The sequence below is a fragment of the Typopeltis vanoorti genome, chromosome 22 (assembly GCF_054136105.1).
Source record: "Typopeltis vanoorti isolate ZY-2024b chromosome 22, IOZ_Tvanoo_1.0, whole genome shotgun sequence".
Classification (NCBI taxonomy): Eukaryota; Metazoa; Arthropoda; class Arachnida; order Uropygi; family Thelyphonidae; genus Typopeltis; species Typopeltis vanoorti.
The window spans coordinates 94,426,733-94,442,867 of record NC_143570.1 but is presented as its reverse complement, the minus strand read 5'-3'; the positions used below and the strand labels follow the sequence as shown (position 1 = coordinate 94,442,867).

At 38.6% G+C, this 16,135-nt stretch overlaps 1 protein-coding gene across 1 annotated transcript in view; it reads left to right on the top strand.

Moving 5' to 3' along the window:
- The window catches only part of LOC150094573 (integrin alpha-9-like), a 670,422-nt gene that overhangs the window by 382,740 nt on the left and 271,547 nt on the right, over window positions 1-16,135 (top strand). The window lies entirely within an intron of this gene.

Genomic DNA, 16,135 nt, shown 5'->3' with positions numbered 1-16,135 from the left:
AAGAAAAAAGCATCTGAGACAGTTCTCAATAATAACTAATGTAGAAAACAGTAATCATGGAAATGAAGAATAATTATAGTATGCAACACAAGTTTTTGTGTTTAGTTCATCCACAGACGCCAATAAGTACTTATTGGTGTCTGTGGTCCAGAAAAACTTCTATTAAGAAAGAAGTAGATGAACGAGTAAATAAAGAATACTGTAAAAGAAATCAGATCATAAACTTGACATAAAATCTGAAGATAAGCATGGGCTAGAATAATTACTTTTCTGGACCACAGACACCAATAAGTACTTATTGGTGTCTGTGGTCCAGAAAAACTTCTATTAAGAAAGAAGTAGATGAACGAGTAAATAAAGAATACTGTAAAAGAAATCAGATCATAAACTTGACATAAAATCTGAAGATAAGCATGGGCTAGAATAATTACTTAGAAAGATTTTAGTCAATTCATCATTACTGAACTTTTTCATGGTAAGTGTGCTATGTTATATTACTTTGAAAGATTGCAGGTATTTGATCACCAGGTTTTCAAAAGGACGAAGAGATTATTGGAAAGGGTACAGAGACAATTGACTAAGGTCTCTTGTTTGTGGTCTCTGGGATGTTTATTTATTATTATACAGTATTTTCATTAAGTTTGGAGACTCGCCATGGGAGACCCAAACTAAATATTTTATGCACAAAACCTGTCATACCTCTCCTTAAATTGTCAGTAAACCTACAACTAATTCTAGTAATCTATTACATTCATTCACTACTCTTCATGCAAAAAATTTGGTCTGTATGCCCTTACTAACCACACACTTATCACTTCCATCTCTATTTGACGTATATTGAAAAATATCCTTTGCATCAATTTTATGAAACCTCATTAATAATTTAAGTTTCTATCATGTCTCCTCTTTTTCAGCCTACCAACCAAACTTTGTAACCCACTAACCTTCAACCTATCCTCATAGACAGCATTCCATAAACCTGTTATCAGCTTAGTCACTTGTTTCTGAATCATCTCTATCATCACCTAATCTACAGAGAAATCCAGGTGACCAAATATTATTATTACCTAAGACCCCATGGAGTCAAAGACTCCTCTAGGAGGTCCTTTTATCATACACACAGCTCACTTTAAAACACAATCAAATTTTCTGCAGACACCACACTCTCAGGTAAGGCATTCCAATCATTCACAACTCTGCATGCAAAAAACCTGCTCACTCCCCTGCTCACACCCTCTTTATAGAGTTTCCAGGGATGACTTCTGGTTCTCCCCTGATCTCCAACATTGATCCTATAACAACCCCCTTACTAATTTGTAGGTCTCTATCATATCTCCATTCTTACTCCTATCCACCAGACTCTGTAAATTGCATTTTCTCAATCTTTCCCCATATTCGACATTCCAGAGGTTAGAAACTACCTTAGTCAGTTGCCTCTGGACCCTTTCCAACATCTCTTCATCCTTCTGAAAATCAGGAGACCAAATCTGGGCAGAGTAGTCCATGTGTGGCCAAATCAAAGCCTTATACAATGGAACAAGAATCTCCCTATTTCTACAAGTCAATGTCCTCTGCATCATTCCCAGAAGCCTTTGTGTTGTCTTCACAACTTTGGCTATGTGTTCCCTAAATTTCAGATTCTTATCCACTATTCACCCTCAGAACTCTTATTTCCTCCACTTTCGACAATTGGAAGGACAGGATATCATTAGTGCTTGGGAAATTGTGAAGGAATATTTGTTAGCAGCAATAGTAAGCTGTATTCCACGAGTGAAGAAGAGGACACAATTTGGAGTAAAGTGGATGACAGACATTATTAAACAGCAACTGCATGCAAAAAAGAGGCTATGGAAGAGATATAAGGAGAAAGGTGAAGAGAAGATGCACGAAGATTATAAGACAGTCTAGGAGAGTGACTAGTATGGTAAGGAAGGCGAAACTGAATATGAGAAGAGATTGGCCCTAAGATCCAAAGAAAATCCTAGGGAATTTTTTAGCTATGTGGCTAGTAGGAGGAGAAATGACTGTGGAAGAATAATGTTGTGAGATAAAAATGGAATTGAGTGATTGATGCAGAGTACATAGTGGAATTGTTCAATGAATACTTTAATGGAGTATTTCATCCCAGATGAGTAGATTTTAATACTAGAGGGATAGAGCAGGTTTGAGGTTTAGAGGTGTAGGAGGAGAGTGTGTTTCAAATACTGAGTACTCTGGATGTCAGTAAAGCTGTGGGACTGGATGGTATTTCACCAAGAGTTTTGAGAGAATGTGCTAAAGAACTGACAGCTCCTTTGACCTGGCTTTTCAATGAAAGTCTGGCAACAGGAAAGGTGCCCAGGGATTGGAAGGAAGGTAAGATAGTGCCATCACATAAGGACAGTAGCAGACTGAAAGTGTCTAATTATAGACCAGTTTGTGTGTCAGCAGTAGTTACGATCTTGGAGAAATTAGTGAGGGACCGTATTGGGCAGAAGAAGTTAATGTTATCTGTGAGAGTGAACATGGATTTGTGAAGGAGTGCCCTTGTTTTAGTAATATGCTAGCCTTTTATAATAAAGTTACAAGAGCATTAGATGAGGGAAAGGCATATGCTGCCATTTTCTTGGATTAGCGAAGGCATTTGACAGGTTGCCCCATGATAAGCTGGTATTTAAGTTGCAGCTCATGGGTCTGGATGTCAGGTTGGTCAACTGGATTCAGGATTGGCTGTCCAATGGGTATTAGAGAGTTCTGTATGGTGGGGCAGTTAAGAGGCAGAGGGTTACAAGTGGGATCCCACAGGGATTAGTACTAGGACCTTTATTGTTTAACCTTTATATCAATGACATTGTCAGTGGATTGCAGGGGGGATATTCAGTTGTTTGCAGATGATGCGATGCTGGGAGGGGTTATTAGTAATAGTGCAGATGTGGTAGCCCTGCAAGAGGATTTGAATAATCTAGACAGATGGGCAAATGAAGGGTGTTCTTGGATTAATGCAGCAAAATTTAAGGTCTTAAGGTTTGGGACACATTGATGAGACGCTGCCTACTCTATTGGAGGAAGTAGGGGAGATGAGATCTGCGGTTGATGATTGATAGAAACTTGAAATTTAGGGGACATATTGCACAGGTGGTGAGGTAACACAGAGGATTGCTGATATAATGAGAAGGACACTGACCTGCAGAGATAAAACAGTTATCATTCTGTTGTATAAGACCCTGATCAGACCACACTTGGACTATTGTTCTCAGATTTGGTCCCCAGGATTTGAAGGGGATAAATTAAGTGTGGAAAGGGTACAAAGGTGGATAACAAAGATGGTTTCATGACTGTACAATGATAGTTATGAGGATCGGCTGAGGGAAAGTGGACTGCAGAGCTTGGTAGATAGAAGGAGAGGTGATATAATTGAGGCTTTTAAACTGTTGTGAGGTGGTTACAAGGTTGACACTGGGGAGTTATTTCGCTTGGTTGAACAGTGGGAAAGAGTGATGACAAAGTGCAATCTCTGGAAGTTATGAAAGGAAACTGTGAGCAAGAGGGTGAGGAGTGATTTCTTTGTATGGAGGGTGGTTGAACCATCGAATGCATTGCCTGATAGAGTGGTGAAAGCGAGAACAGTCGTTGAGTTTAAGGACTGGTATGATAGACATTGTGTTTCCTAGGAGGGACCTCCTGCGATGAGTCGTTTGACTCAATGAAAGCTTGAATAATAATAATATCCTCACGAAGCATAAATTCTGCATCCTATCTTTGTTTCTCAAATTTTAAAACATTAGATTTTTCAACATTGAACTCATATCCCCCATTCCCAATCACTCAATTTATTCAAGTTTTGTTGTAAGTCCACATCTTCTCCCCTCTTCATGGTTTGTCCCAACTTTGCATCATCTGCAAACAACTGAATATCTCCATTGAAAATCTTCACCGATATCATTAATATACAAGTTAAACAGTAATGGCCCTATAATAGACCCCTGAGGCACACCACTAGTGACTTTCCTTTTCCTGGATATCGTTCTACCATACTCAACTTGCTGATACTTATCATATAGCCATTCTCCAATCCAGTGCACTATTCTAATATCGAACCTATCCGCTCTAATTTGACTATTAACTTATCATGCAGTAATCTTTCAAAAGCCTTTGTGAAATCTAAGAATATTACTGTGTATCCCTCTCCTCTTTCCAAGGAAGCAGTCATCTTATTGTAATAAGTAAATAGATTACTAAAACATGACCTCCCTTCAGCAAATCCATGCTATCCATCAAAGATAATACCATTGTTGTCAACCCAATTCTGAATCCTAGTTCTCACCAGCTTCTCCAACAACTTAGCTACAATGCCCGACACACAGATTGATCTATAATTTCATGCTTCAGTTCTATCACCTCCCTTATGAAGCGACACAATCTTGACCTCCATCCACTCCTTATTAATTTGACCCAGTGCAAGACTTATTAAAAAAATATGTCAAGGCAAGTGTCAACTCCTTGGCACATTCCTTCAGAATATGCGGTGATATATTGTCTCACAGCCTTATCATCTAGTTTGCTCTATATAATAATCGATCAAATGCTTTGCAAAGTCTAAGAATATTACTGTATATGATTCTCCCTTATCTAACACACTTATCACCTTATAAAATGCAAGTAAATTACTAAAACAGTACCTGCCCTATACAAATCCATGTTGACCATCATAAAGAATGCTATGTCTATCAACCCAATTCTGTATTCTATTCCTTACTAATCTCTCCAATTTAATTAAATAATAATTTAATAAAATAAAAAAATAATTTAAAAGTCTTGCAGTGGATAGAGTTCATTATGAACTCTATCCACTGCAAGATTCTTATTAAATAACCAAGTCAAGGCCATAGCCAACTGTGATGCACATTCTTTAAGAATACTAGATGTCATCTATTCCCACAGACTTATTCGCATCCAAACCAACCAACATCTGATACACCTCTCTTTCTTTCACTTCCAATTCTCTTAATACTTGTCTCTCTTCTATATGTTGTACCAGATAATTCACACTAGTACAGACATATGCTGATAAAGTGCTTGTTCAGTAATTCCACTATATCCTTTGCAGCTGTTAGTCTGCTGCCATGACTTTCCAACAGTGTTAATCTGCCATAATTATTCTTCCTCTTACTTGCCATGTAGTGGAAAAATTCCCTTGGGTTAACCTTGGTCTGACCAGCCAATCTCCTCTCATATTGCACCTTTTCTTTCTTTATCATGCTTGTCACCTTTTTAGCCTGCACTTTATACCCTTCATGGATCTGATCACCACCAACTGTGTTTTATCTCCTCCATAATATTTTCTTTTCCAGCATAGCTTACTTGATTTCACTGTTCATCCATTTCACTCCTACTTTATTTACTCATTTAACTCTTGGTATTTTGATCCTCATGTTCCATCTACTAAATGTTGCTTGACACATCTCTCAAAAATTACTTTACAGAAATTACTTTTCCTCATTACTATCAGCTATTTACTCTGTCCAATTCATATTATTGCTATAGTTGAAATCTCTCAATGATCAGTCACTTTGCAATCCACTGTGATCTGCCTAAACATTTCCTGCTCATCACCCTCTGTATTCTCTGGCCTATAGCAACATACCACCAAATATCCTGTTCTGCCTACATCCACCTCACACCATACAATTTTGAAACTATTGCCATTTCCTTCCAAACACTCAACTCTGAGAGTACTCAGCTCATCACTTATCATATGTAACCTCTCAGCACCATTTGTCCTTCCTGTCCTTCCCTTTCTATTCCTATCAGGACATCCTCTGTCAACTGCATTTTATTGATTCTTATAATCTTTGGACAAGCTTTGGCTATCAATTCTACATTCACTTTCTTTATATGGACTTTTTCAATTGAAGGTGAGTTAGCCGATCTCATATGGAGGTAGCAGGTTTTTTTCTCCTGGAAACTCGGGTTTTTCATTCCATATACAGACAAATCAGCCCTTTAGAACACACTCAATTTACAGACAAAAATACTAGCTGTGGTAGTTGTGGGCAGTAGATGGCGTTGATGTAGGTGATTGGTAGTAGAAGTTAGGTGTTGTAGTAGAAATGGAGTGTTGTATAGTAGGTGTCCTCCTGCAATGAGTCTTCGGACACCTTGGAAGTGTCACGAATAATAATAATAATTACAAATAATAATTATTCTTGATATTCCTGGCATTGGTATAAAGAAACATCAATGCATTATCACTCTACACGTATTCTCTATAGACCCAAATTGACTCTACACTATACCATAGATTCTTCCATCTCCCAAGTGAATATTTCCCCTTTTATGGGAATATTCACTTGAGAGATGGGTGACAGGACTACCATCCGCCTTGACAACTTTAGTTTCCCTTCCATTAGAAAACAATCTCTCCAGATACCTCTGCCCCTCTATAGTCAAATGCTGTCAGTCTCTTGTATATAGCGCTCTTCTATCCTCAGATGCATTACCACCATCTGCATATCATGACCTCTTTTCTGACACATTCTTGTTCTCTTATTATTACCCCAAGACCTCATGGAGTCAAAGACTCATCTGGGAGGTCCTTTTATCTCTCTCTCTCTCTCTCTCTCTCTCTCTCTCTCTCTCACACACACACACACATCTCATCATACCATGTCTTAAACACACTCAAACTCCTTGCAGACACCACACTCTAAGGCAAGGCATTCCAATCATTCACAACTCTGCACGAAAAAAACCTGCCTCTTGCTCCCCTACTCACACCCTCTTTATACAGTTTCCAGGGATGACCTCTGGTTCTCCCCTGATCTCCCACTATTCTCTGTAGAACTTCTCCACCATTGATCTTATAATAACCCCTTACCAACTTGTAGGTCTATATCATATCTAATTAGAAATGTATACATGTTAGCACAAGAATAATGTTTAATTTGCCAAATATTTTGGTCTGAATATTACAGACCATCTTCAGTGGCTACATAGGAATAGTTTTAAAAAAAAACAAAGTGGAATATGAACAATTGATCATTCATATATAGAATGCGCCGAGATGTCATATCGCTAAGTAGAGTGGAAAAAAAAAAAAAAATGAAAAAAAATTTAATGTGTTATCCTGATTAAACTTTCCCAAATTTTTGATATAGATATACAACCATTACAATTCAAGTTAGGACATGGAAGTAAGGCCTCTACACTTTCTTTAAATAAATGGTCAAATTTGTAGTGACATCTGTGTAGGAGGAGAGTCTTGGACCAAAGGATGTCGTGATTTGTTTCTAATCCATGCTGAGCTAATCCAGATTTCTCTGGTTTGTTGTGTTGAATTGATGACTGATACTCTTGAATTCTTTTTTTTATGGAACGTCCAGTTTGTCCAAAGTAAGAAAGATTACAATTACAAGGAACTTGATACACACCAGGTAGAGACAAGGTTGAGTGTTTATCTTTAGATGATGGAAACTGGGTGGATGATTTGTTAATAGGTGTATAAGTGGCTGTTAGATCATATTTCTTTAGAATTCTCGAAATTGGTTCTGAAATCTCAGAAATGTAAGGAATTGGAACTCAACGTATCGAATATTGGTTGTTCTGTGTTGGTTTGTAAGAATCAAAGATGTTGTGTACTCTTTTCGGAGAAGCTTTTCTATTCTTACATGACAGTCATACTTAGGCAACACATTGACTACCCTTCCTATTACACTGTTCTCTTTTATCCTTCCAAGCAGCCTCCTGATATATATACTGATATGCTCTTTGTCCTCTCTCAAATCATTTGTACCAATTAATACTATTAACTCTTTTGCTCGCTCCAGCCTCATATCCAATGCCTCAATCACTCTACTCATTTTACAGCCTGGAAAACATACCTTGTGCATTCTGTCCTCTAGCACACCTTTAACACATTCACTGCCATGCTACTTCGGCATCGTCTGTTCTCGTACGAAGATTTGTTCCAGTGAACAAGCACTTAGAGATTCCTGAAAAACGGCTAGAGCCAAAATACTATCATCAAAATTCTTCACAAGACCTCACTTAAAAACAAAATAAAATAGATTACAATAAAATTGTAACCATTCCATACATTGAAGGGATATCAGATAAAATAAACAGAATACTATCGAAATATAACTTTAATGCACCCTTAAACCTTTTGCAAAATTAAAGAACTTATTCAATTCATTCAAGGATCCACTTCCTCTGCTGGCCCACCCCTGGAGTATACTGTATTCATTGCACCTGTAATATGCCATATATAGATGAAGCAGGATGTGCAATTCCTATCTCAAAAAAGAAATATAAACAGCAGATTAAATATAATAACTATGGTAAATTTGGCTTTGCTGATCATGCCCTGAATACTCTACATAGAATCAACTAGAAAGGTACCTGTTGTTTACACCACACCAAAACGTGGTATGAGCAAAAATTTAAGGATGCCTGTGAAATTCTTAACCACTCTAATCTTAACAATAATGATGGTCTGAAAATCTCAAGAACATGGAAGGCACATATTTTACCCACATACTCTTTTTGTCTAAGAGTTGATTATAAATAGAACTCTAAATAATCTAGAATCTTAACTCTAATATAACAACACTCATGTTAAATTAGGACACCACTTTTGTTGTAATAAAACTATATATGATTTGTTCTCTGATGATGTTATAAATAGGGTATAGCTCCTACCCCACACACAAGAGGTCAGACCAGTACAATAATAATAATTATTATTATCCAGGCCTCCATGGAGTCGAAACATTCATCGTGGGAGGTCCTTCCTAAGAGACACAGTCTATCAAGACTCATCGAGGGGAAGTCCCTCCTAAGAAACACAGTTTATCATACACCACTCCTTAAACTCATTGACCGTTCTCTCTTTTACCACTCCATGGTTCACCCACCCTCCATGCAAAGATACCACTCCTCACCCTCTTGCTCACAGTTTCCTTTCATAACTTCCAGGAATGGCCTCTTGTCATCACTCCTTCCCGCTGTTCAACCAAGGGAAGGAACTCCCCAGTGTCAACCCTGTAACCACCTCTCAACAGTTTAAAAGTTTCAATCATATCACCTCTCCTTCTTCTATCCACCAAACTCTGTAGTCCACATTCCATCAGCTGATCCTCATAACTATTATTGTACAGTCCTGAAACCATCTTTGTTATCTGCCTTTTTATTGTTTCCACAGTAAATTTATCCCTTTCAAATCCTGGGGATCAAATCTGAGAACAATAGTCTAAGTGTGGCCTGATCAGAGTTTTAATGGAATGATAACCCTTTTATCTCTGCAGGTCAGTGTCCTTCTCATTATTGCAGCAATCTGCTGTGTTACCTTCACCACCTTTGCAATATGTCCCCTAAACTTCAGGTTTCTATCAACCATCAACCCCAGATCTCTTGTTTCCCCTACTTCCTCCAGTATAACTCCTCTCATAGAGTATGCAGCGTCCCATCGATGTTTCCCAAACCTCAAGACCTTACATTTTGCATCAAGAATCCTTCCCAGCTTCACATCATCTGCAAACAACTGAATATCCCCTTCCAGTCTACTGACAATGTCAATGATATAAAGGTTAAACAATATAGGTCCTAGTACTGAGCTCTTTCGGACCCCACTTATAACCCTCTGCCTCCTTGAAACTGCCCCACCATACACAAATCTCTGATACCTACGGACAGCCAATCTTGAATTCAGTTGACCAATCTGACAACCAGACCCATGTGCTGCAACTTAAATACCAGCTTATCATGTGGCACCCTGTCAAATGCCTTCACTAGTCTAAGAAAATGGTAGTATATGCCTTTCCCCTCATCTAATGCTTTTGTAAACTTTATTATAAAAGGCTAGCATATTGCTAAAACAAGAGTGCCCTTCACAAATCTATGTTGACTCTCGTAGATAACATTATTCTCATCTGTTTAATGTTGTATACAGTCCTTCACTACTTTCTCCAAGATCTTAAGAACTACTGATGACACACAAACTGGCCTGTAATTAGACACTTCCAGTCTGCCACTGCCCTTATGCAATGGCACTATCTTACTTTCCTTCCATTCCCTGGGCACCTTTCCAGCAGCCAGACTTTCATTTAAAAGCCAGGTCAGAGGCACTTTCCTAGCACATTCTCTCAAAACTCATTGTGAAATACCATCCAGTCCCACAGCTTTACTGACATCCAGAGTACTCAGTATTTGAAACACACTCTCCTCCTGTACCTCTAAACTTTGAACCTGCCTTATCCGTCTAGCATTAAAACTGACTCCTCCAGGATGAAATACTCCAATAAATTGTTCATTGAACAATTCCACTATGTCCTCGGCATCAGTCACTCTATTCCCATTTTTATTCCACAATATCATTCTTCCACAGTCATTTCTCCTTCCACTGGCCACATAGCTAAAAAAATTCCCTAGGATTTTCTTTGGATCTTAGAGCCGATCTCCTCCTATATTCCAGTTTCACTTTCCTTCTGGCTCTTCCGGTCACTCTTCTGACCTGTGTCTTATATTCTTCATGCATCTTCTCTTCCCCTGTCTCCTTATATCTCTTCCACAGTCTCTTTATCGCATGCAATTCCTATTTAATATTGTTTGTCATCCATTTACTCCAAATTGTGTCCTCTTCTTCACTCGTGGCTTACAACTTACCATTGCTGCTAACAAATATTCTTTCATAATTTCCCACGCACTAATGATATCCCGGCCTTCCCATTCCTCCCTCCATGAAACTTTCCCGAGTTGACGTCTTAGACTATTATAATCACCTGCCTTATAATTCTACATATGTTCCGTCTCTTTGATATTCATCATCATCATCATCATCAAATTCCTGCCATGTACCCTCAAGGGGTGTACAGGATATGACAGTACTACATGAAAAGATTACATCATTACTAACTTTCTATCTACAATTTTCCTCCAAATCAGTCTGTTACTTGTCAAGACTCCAACATTATCAGATCTTATATTTCTATCGTCTAAGGCACTTTGTACCGTATCAATCCACCTATATCTTGGTCTTCCTCTGGGTCGTTTTCCTGCCAACCTGGCAGAGAACACTTGTTTTGCTAATCTTTCCTCTCCCATTCTGTTTAAGTGACCATACCATCTGAGATTAGCTCTGCTAACGCATTCCTGGATGCTGACAATGTCAAGTTCTTTCCTAATATCCTCATTTTTAATATGATATTGCCATTGATGCCATCTGTTCACGCCTCTAATCTTTCTCAGGACTCTCATATCTGCGGTCTCTAGTCTTTGGTCAAGTGTTTTTACTTCTGACCCAGCTCTCAGATCCATAAGTTAAAATTGGTTTGAACACAGTCTTGTATACAGCTAATTTAGTGTTCCGACTAATTTCTTTCTTATTCCATATGAATTTATTCAATTGACTTCCCACGATACCAGCTTTGCTGATTTTGTTGTCTATTTCTATATTTAGTTTACCATCTTCAGTAAAAATTGTGCCTAAGTAGCTGAAATGTTTTACTTGTTCCACAGGTTCTCCATTCACAACACAGTTGGCATTTTCAATGATTCTGTCTATTTTCATTGTCTTTGTCTTTTTATTGTTGACCTTCATACCATATCTATTACATCAGCTATTCAATTTAGCCAGAGAATCTTGCAGACTTGTAGCGGATTTATTTAGAAGTATAACATCATCCGCATAAAGCAAAGAGCTGACATTAACATCTCCAATTTTGATATCAGGTTTAATACCACATTCCTTCATAATGTGATCCATATAGATAATGAATAACAGAGGGGATAATGTACATCCTTGTCTCACACCAGATTTAACATTAAACCATCTTCCTGTACTTCCTTCAATTCTAACTGCTGACTCACAACTCAAATAAAGACTAAGTATTCCTTGATATAATGCCCCATTGACACCATATAACTGCAGCGTATTGAACAGCTTCTCTCTTGGCACCTTGTCATATGCCTTTTCCAAATCGACAAAACTTAAATACAGATCTTTGTTATATTCCCATGCTTTCTCGACTATTTGTCGTAAAGTGAAGATCTGATCCTGACAGCCTCTATTTGCCCTGAATCCATCTTCTTCTTCACCAAGCTTTTCTTCCACAATTCTTCTCAACCGTTTCTCAAGTATTCTTGCATAGATCTTGCCAGGAACACTCAGTAGGGAAATACCTCTGTAATTCTCACATTCAGTTTTATTTCCATTTTTATATATGGGTACTATGAGAGCTCTACTCCAATCATCGGGAATTCGTCCCTCTGTCCAGGCTTTCTGAACTATGCAGTGCAGCCACTGTAAGACTCTTATACCACCATACTTCAGCATTTCTGGTCGAATATCATCTACTCCTGCTGCCTTTCCACATTTCAAGCCTTTGATGGCTTTTTCTACTTCAAGAATGGATATGTATTCCTGACTGCATTCCTGGTCAGTGTTTTTTATCACTGTGCTGTCATCACTGCTTGTTTCATTTAGCAGTTTTTCAAAGTAATTACTCCATACTTCAAGGATATCTTTTTCTCCCATTTTCATGTCACCTTTATCATCTCTAATTCCTTTTACAGCACTCTTTCCTCCATTCCTAAGCTTCTTCAACAACCTCCAGAATATTTTGCCACCTTCTTGATATTTATTTTCTATATTCTTGCCAAAGTCCTCCCATTTACACACTGTTTAGCTTTCTTACATTTGTCTCTGTATTCTGTAAGAGTAAAAGCTGACTTATTTGCCAGGAACTTTTGATATGCTTTCTTCTTTTCCTTCACTGCCTCTTTAACTTCCTGTGTCCACCAGGGAGTTCTGATTTTTTTATCTTTGCACACAACCTCACCACATGCCTCTCTGGCAGAATCAATCAATGTTTCCTTCCGAGTTTGCCACTGAATCTCCAAGGTTTGATTCCTGTTCTCAAACTCTTTCATTTTCTTTTCAATAATATTTCTGTATTTTAGTCTACAGTTTACATCTGAGAGCTGCTCAACTTTTATTCACTTTAAAACTTTCTTACATGTTATTCTTTTCAATATGAAATTCAATTTTATCCTGCTCAAGACTAAATAGTGATCACTTCCAATTTCAAATCCTCTGTACACTCTGGTGTCCTGCACCAGGGAGAAAACATCACTATCAACAATAACATAGTCAATGAGACTTTTCTTCTTCTTCTTCTTCTTCTTCTTCTTCTTCTTCTTCTTATTATTATTATTATTAAACAAGACCTCATGGAGTCAAAGACTCATCTAGAAGGTCCTTTTATCTCACACACATCTCATCATACCGGGTCTTAAACACATTCAAACTCCTTGCAGACACCACACTCTCAGGCAAGGCATTCCAATCATTCACAACTCTGCAGGAAAAAAACCTGCCTCTCACTCCCCTACTCACACCCTCTTTATACAGTTTCCAGGCATGACCTCTGGTTCTCCCCTGATCTCCCACTATTCTCTGTAGAACTTCTCCACCATTGATCCTATAACAACCCCTTACCAACTTGTAGGTCTCTATCATATCTCCCCTCTTCCTTCTCTCCACTAGACTCTGCAAATTACATCTTTTCAATCTTTCCTCATACTCGACATTCCAGAGGTCAGAAACTACCCTTAGTCAGTCGCCTTTGGACCCTTTCCAACATCTCTTCATCCTTCTGAAAACCAGGTGACCAAATTTGAGCACAATAGTCCATGTGTGGCCTAATCAAAGCCTTATACAATGGAACAAGAATCTCCCTACTTCTACACGTCAGTGTCCTCCTCATCATTCCCAGAAGTCTTTGTGTTGTCTTCACAATTTTGGCGATGTGTCCCCTAAATTTTAGATCCTTATCCACTATCACTCCCAGATCTCTTATTTCCTCTACTTCCAACAATATATTCTTACCAAGCATAAATTCTGCATCCCATCTTTGTTTTCCAAATTTTAAAACCTTACATTTTGCAACATTGAACTCACATCCCCATTTCCTTGCCCAACCATCAATTTATTCAAGTCTTCTTGCAAGACCACAACATCTTCACTACTCTTTATGGTTCGTCCCAACTTTGCATCATCTGCAAACAACTGAATATCTCCATCCAAATCTTTGCCAATATCATTAATATACAAGTTAAATAGTAATGGCCCTAAAACAGATCCCTGAGGCACTCCACTAGTGACTTTCCTTTTCCTGGATATTGCACCCCCATACACAACTCGTTGACACCTATCAGATAGCCAGTCTCCAATCCAATGCACTAATCTAATATCCAACCCCATCTGCTCTAGTTTGACTGTCAACTTATCATGAGGTACTCTATCAAAAGCTTTTGCAAAATCCAAATATATTACTGTGTATCCTTCTCCTCTGTCCAAGGAAGCAGTCACTTTATTGTAATAAGTAAGTAGATTACTAAAACACGACCTCCCTTTAGCAAATCCATGCTGTCCATCAAAGATTATACCATTGTTGTCAACCCAACTCTGGATCCTAGTTCTCACAAGCTTCTCCAACAACTTAACCACAACACCTGACACACAGATAGGCCTATAGTTTGATGCTTGAGTTCGATCACCTCCTTTATGAAGTGGCACAATCTTGCCCTCCTTCCACTCTTTAGGGATTTGACCAAGTGCAAGACTCGTATTAAAAAAATATGTCAAGGCAGGTGTCAACTCTCTGGCACATTCCTTCAGAATACGCGGTGATATATTATCAAGTCCCACAGCCTTATTTACATCTAGTTTACTCAACTCCCCAAACACCTCTTCCTCACTTACAGTCAGTCTCTCCTCCCCATCATCAACTGCTCTTAATCTCTCCATGAAGTCACATTCACAAGATTGAAAGATCTTTATGAACTGTTCATTAAGTATCTCCACCACACATTCTGCAACAGCTGTCTTTATACCATTTCCTCCAATCAATGTCATCCTTCCATAATCATTCTTTCTTTTGCTGGCTACATATCGAAAGAACTCCCTAGGATTCTTTTTAGCTTCATTAGCTAACTGCTGTTAATACCTCTCTTTAGCTACTCTCACCAACCAAGTCACTCTCCTTGCCTGGTCTTTGTAGAACTCATGAAATTGGTTACTTCCACTTCTCTTATGCTGCCTCCACAATGCCCTTTTTCTCTGTATTGCATGCTTAATCTCTTTATTCATCCATCTCACACCTAACTTATTTAACCTTCTCACCCGTGGTATACATTTAGACATTGCATCCACTAAATATTTTTTGAAAATCCCCCAAGCTGCATTGATCTCTTTTCCAGCTAACTCCTCATTCCATGCTACACCTGCAAGCTGTCTCCTGAGCTCTTCATAATCACCCCCCTTGTAGTTCCACATATACCCTTTTTTCACAGGGGTCCTTGCACTGCTGGCAACCACCCAAGTAATCACCTCATGGTCACGTTCACCAATTGGTGGATGATTTGATACCTCATTGATAATTACATCCTCCGATGAGATGACCAAATCCAAGACCCTTAATCCTCTTGTGCCCTCTGTTGCATATTGTCTGAGGTAGTTATCCCTCAAAAACTCAAGAAACTCATTTTCTTTACTTCCAGTTGCTATCTCTTCATTCCAGTCTATATTGCCATAATTAAAATCACCCATAATGATCACCCTTTTCTTATTTGCTTGGCTTATTTGACTATACATTTCACTATCACCACCATCCACATTACCAGGTCTATAACAACATCCCACCAAGTATTTGATTCTATTCACCTCTATCTCACACCATACTGCCTCAAAACCACTGGCCCCATTTCCCTCTTGCATCTCTACCTTGTATGGACATAACTCTTTCTCTATCATCAATAGCACTCCCCCTCCCTTTTTACCCCTTCTATCCTCACGAAACACATCATACCTTTCCATCTCTATTCCTGTCAGGATGTCATCCTCATCTAACCATGTCTCACTTATTCCGACAATCTCTGGGTGCACAGACGCAATTAGTGCAACCATTTCAACCGCCTTGTTTCTTATACTTCTAGCATTGGTATACAAACACAACAACTCATTTCTGGATCTACAGCTAGTTCCACTGATACCACTCACTTGATGTGATCTCTCCATGCTGGACTGGGGCCATTTCCCTTTCTGCTTCTTCATTTTAGAACCCTTTGCAATTCCATCTGTTTCCTTTTGATCCCTGAT